The following is a 5096-nucleotide window of genomic DNA, read 5'->3' as shown; positions in this document are numbered from 1 at the left end:
ACTAAAAATACAAATAATTAGCCGGGCATGGTGGTGCATGCCTATAATTACAGCTACTCACTCAGGAGGCTGAAGCAGGAGAATGGCTTGAACTGGGAAGGGGGAGGTTGCAGTGACCCGAGATTACGCCACTGCACTCCAGCCTGGGTGACAGAGTGAGACTATCTCAAAAAATAAATAAATAGAAAGATAAAAGTAACTCCCTGGAAATTGGCACCTTGGTAATAATCAACAGCCAGAGTGCTTTAAAAAAGAAAAAAAAAGGCCGGGCGCGGTGGCTCACGCCTGTAATCCCAGCACTTTGGGAGACCGAGGCGGGTGGATCACGAGGTCAAGAGATCGAGACCATCCTGGTCAACAAGGTGAAACCCCGTCTCTACTAAAAAATACAAAAATTAGCTGGGCATGGTGGCACGTGCCTGTAATCCCAGCTACTCAGGAGGCTGAGGCAGGAGAATTGCCTGAACCCAGGAGGCGGAGGTTGCGGTGAGCCGAGATCGTGCCATTGCACTCCAGCCTGGGTAACAAGAGCGAAACTCCGTCTCAAAAAAAAAAAAAAGAAAAAAAAAGAACTTTAAATTATTGTTATGGACTGAATGTTTCTGTTCCCTCCAAAATTCATACATCAAAGCCCTAACTCCTAATGTGATGGTATTTGTGAGAGGGGGTTTTGGGTGACAATTAGGGTTAGATGGGGTCATGACGGAGAGGCCCTATTTTGATGAGATTAGTGCCCTTATAAGATGAGGTACCAAAGAGCTGGCTCTCTCTCCACCATGTGAGGACATGGTAAGAAGGCAGCTGTCTCCAAACCAGGAAGAGAGCCCTCACAAGGAATCAAATTGGCTGGTAGCCTTATCTTAGTCTTCCAGCCTCCAGGACTGTGAGAAAATATGTTTCTGTTGTGTAAGCCACCTAGTCTATGGTATTTGTTATGGCAGCCCAAACTCCTTCCGGACTTCAGTAGACACAAAATGAACCAGCTTCATCTCAGAAACTGTGACCGTTTGTATGTACTAAAGATGAACCTACTTTTTTTCTAAATCAGTGTGGAACCTAAAAGTAAAAGTAAGTTATATCCTAAAATGCCAAAGTTTGTGACAATGCAGTAATCACTGCCCTGTAAAATATACCATTAAAAGTAGCTCCTTAGTAACTCAGTAAAGTTCAAGTAATCAATTACAACAACAAAATGCCAAAATCCTGTGTGACTACAGCTCTAAGATATATTTCCGCTCTGAAATGCTATAATTGTATGTATTTGATGTTTAATTTTAGTAATTATTAGAATGGATTTTCCTTGCCCAATATGTATCACATTTGAGTATTTTCATGGAGGTTAGGTTTACAAACTAAGAACAGTACTTTTCCCTCATTTTGTGTATAGGATAATTTTAAGCAACAGGATAGCTTTACAATCACCTGAAATACTGGAATATTTCTTATGCTGGAACTTCCTTCTTAAGACACTCATTATAAAGACATCATGCCGGGAGAGGTGTCTCATGCCTGTAATCCCAGCACTTTGGGAGACCTATGCGGGTGGATTACCTGAGGTCAGGAGTTCGAGACCCACCTGGCCAACATGGTGAAACCCCGTCTCTACTAAAAATACAAAAATTAGCCAGGCATGGTGGCGCACACCTTTAGTCCCAGCTACTCAGGAGGCTGAGGTGGGAGAATCACTTGAACCTGGGAGGCGGAGGTTGCAGTGAGCTGAGATCATGCCACTGCACTCCAGACTGGGCAACAGAGCAAGACTTCATCTCAATTAAAAAAAAAGACATAATATCAATGTCTCTTGAGCACATGAAAGAATCATTGTCATCAGGCTGTCCTCTTGGTTGGTCTTATGCACCATCCTGAGTTATATAGTTACATGGCAGCACTGAGGCTACAGAAAATAGAGTGTGTTTCCCACTGCCATGGCAGAAATACCAAGCCAAGAATCCCTCTTAGCACAGCAGAACAGGGCAATGACCAGTGACACACAAAGAATACATCTGTGGTATGCCTGACTTCATTCAGATAGTATGTTTCTTACATTCCAGATCACCTCAACTTAAAGAGCAATTTTTTTTTTTCTTTTGAGATGGAGTCTCCCTCTGTCACCCAGGCTGGAGTGCAGTGGCATGATCTCAGCTCACTGCAACCTTCACCTCCCGGGTTCAAGCCATTATCCTGCCTCAGCCTCCCGAGTAGCTGAGATTACAGGTGTGTGCCACCATACCAGCTAATTTTTATATTTTTAGTAGAGACGGGGTTTCACCATGTTGGTCAGGCTGGTCTCCAACTCCTGACCTCAGGTGATCAGCCCACCTCCGCCTCCCAAAGTGCTGAGATTACAAGGAGTGAGAGGAGCCACTGTACCTGGCCAAATAAATTATATCTTTCTTTTCTTACTTTATTAAAATGCTGAGTTTTATTTCACATGTAAATTTTTGTCTCCCCACCATTTCCATGTCTAACCACCGCTACTGATATGTTCTATTATAACATTCCATACATACTTAAAACCAAGCAAAGGGTGGAGTTCCATCTTTAAAAACTAAACAGGCATTTTGGACAATACATTATTGGCAATGAAACCTGAACAACACTTATCAAACACTTTGGGAAAGTTCTCACTCTGCATTATGAAAAGGACAGCCAGATATCAATTGGTACAGAAATGAAATAAGATGGAAAATTTTTAACAAATTATTTAAACTATTTTCTTAAAGAGACTTCCTTCACTACCAGAGATCTTGAATAGCTACTTGGTCAGTCATCCAGAAGCAATTCTTCACATAATTGATGAACTTGGCTTCCACTTTCGGAAGAGAACCACTTTTTTCTATATTTGCTTGTATTTTTGTTTTAATGTCTTCTACAGAACTAGATCCTTTTGATATTTTAGGAGTCTTTTTCCTGTTTTTTTTTGAAGGATTCTTGTCCTTTTGATGTTGGTGTTGATGGTTTTGAGTATTTTCCATTCTGATTTGACTTTACTGCATTTTTGGCTGGAGTGTCTCATATAGATTTCTTCACTGGAGCTTTTTCTTCAATTTCCTCATCATCTTCATCATCATCATCTTCATCAGCAGCAAGTTTTACTTTTTTCTGTGGAATCTTGCTACCACCTCCAGGGGCAGACTCCTTTCCAGATATACTTAAGAGTTTCACATCCTCCTCCTCTTCATCTTCTGACTCTGCATCTTCCTCCACAGCTACTAAGTGTTGTCCACTAATACGCACTGGCCCTGAACCACACTTCAACCATAAGACCACTGGTGATGTAATTTCAAAGCCCCCAAGGGAAACTGTTAGCTGTACACACATTTTCAAAGTTGCCAGTGTTACTTTAATTGGACTGCCTTTGTAATTCATTGCCTCTGCTTCAACAATGTGCAGTTCATCCTTTGCACTAGCCCCTACACTGACCGTTCTTAAAGATAACTGGTGCTCATTTTCATCATTATCCACCTTAAAATGATAATCTTTGTCGGCCTTTTGTTTACAACTGAAAAGATAGTTCTGGGGCCTCAGGGGGCTCATGTCTGTGTCTGTCAAATCTTCCATCAGTGGCAGCATGCACTTAGGTGGGAGAAAAGGTGGACGGAGATAAATGACCACTGCTCAAAAGAACAGCTGCACAGGATGGAATCACACCAGGGGATAAATTATATCTTAACATTAACTTATTTCTAATTAGTAAATGTAATTTACCTGGGATATTGTGGGTTTTCAAAAAAATTTAAAAGAACATTAGAGAAACTTATTTTTCTTCTCCATTTTTGTTTTTAATGTGTCTTACATATTTCAAAGCCCTGTTAAGTATGATTGACTCAGTTGTTACTTTGGGAGATGGAGGCAGGTGGATCACCTGAGGTCAGGAGTTCGAGACCAGTCTGGCCCACATGGCAAAACCCTGTCTCTACTAAAAATACAAAAATTAGCCAGGTGTGGTGATGCATGCCTATAGTCCCAGCTACTCGGGAGGCTAAGGCAGGAGAATTGCTTGAACCCAAGAGGCGGAGGTTGCAGTGAGGCGAGATCACGCCACTGTACTTCAGCCTGGGTGACAGAGGAAGACTCTGTCTTTAAATAAATAAATAAATAAATAAATAAATAAATAAATAAATAAATAAATAAAAGTATGATTGACTGAGTTGTTAGGAAAAATGAATCTTGGGTTAGAGCCCAGTAATTAAGAAAATGAACACCAAGCACCTCGTACCTCTGACTCAAGCCTTAGAAGCCTCCCCAAAGTTCATTTCTCCCCCGAGGCAAAGCCAGGATCCATTCCAGCATCTGTCTGTTGAGCATTTCTGCCATCCAGCTTTCACTCTCATAAGCTAACCCTTGCCAATCCTTCAATAAATTAAGTGATCTCTAAATGCAGAGCACTATGCTAAGCACCTGGAGGTTACAGGTATGAAGAGAGGCAAGTTTCAAAGCAAACAAGGATCATGGTTTTAATTGTAGGGGAATTTATAATTTAGTCTAGAAGATGGAGTATATAAATGTAAAAATTATTCAAGCACATTTACAAAATAACAAAAGCTTACATGATATTATATAACTCAAATGTATAAAGTGAGTATGAATTAATATGCAAAGAGCTTCTGCTCCTAATAAATGAGTGAATAAATCAGCTATGAATTAGAATTTTAAAGGTTGCAAGGATTGTAGGCTAGCATAAAGGAAAGGAAAGAGCATTGCAAGTAAAAATATATGCTGATAAAATATTTTTGGATGTATGGAAAAATTCATATCTGCTTGAAGATCTGTGGTTGCTTATCTAGTCAACAAATGCCTATTGACTATATACTATTTTCCAGGTATTCATTCATTCAAAAAATACTTGTTTACTGCCTGTTTTGTGTCAGAAGCTGGAAATAGAGCAGTGAATAGGAGAGACAGGGCTATGCTACGCCCTGAACACACTTGAAATTTAATGAGTAGGACAAACATTTAAATAAACAATTACAGTAAAGTAAGATGGTATATGATATAAGAAATACAGCCACTACTGGAAATTATTTAAAAAAATACTAAATACTAAACAACTGGGAATTATTTAAGCATTGAAGTAATATGATCATATTTGTAAA

The 5096-nt window shown here is 39.9% G+C and overlaps 1 pseudogene; it reads right to left on the bottom strand.

Annotated features, from left to right (window-relative positions):
* Positions 1 to 2328: 2328 nt before the first annotated feature.
* On the bottom strand, positions 2329 to 4077 carry LOC105711587 (nucleophosmin-like; annotated as a pseudogene).
* Positions 4078 to 5096: the final 1019 nt, after the last annotated feature.

This window comes from Aotus nancymaae, unplaced genomic scaffold, assembly GCF_030222135.1.
Source record: "Aotus nancymaae isolate 86718 unplaced genomic scaffold, 86718_ANA_hifiasm-v0.15.2.pri h1tg000108l, whole genome shotgun sequence".
Taxonomy (NCBI): domain Eukaryota; kingdom Metazoa; phylum Chordata; class Mammalia; order Primates; family Aotidae; genus Aotus; species Aotus nancymaae.
This window is presented reverse-complemented; position numbering and strand designations above follow the sequence as displayed.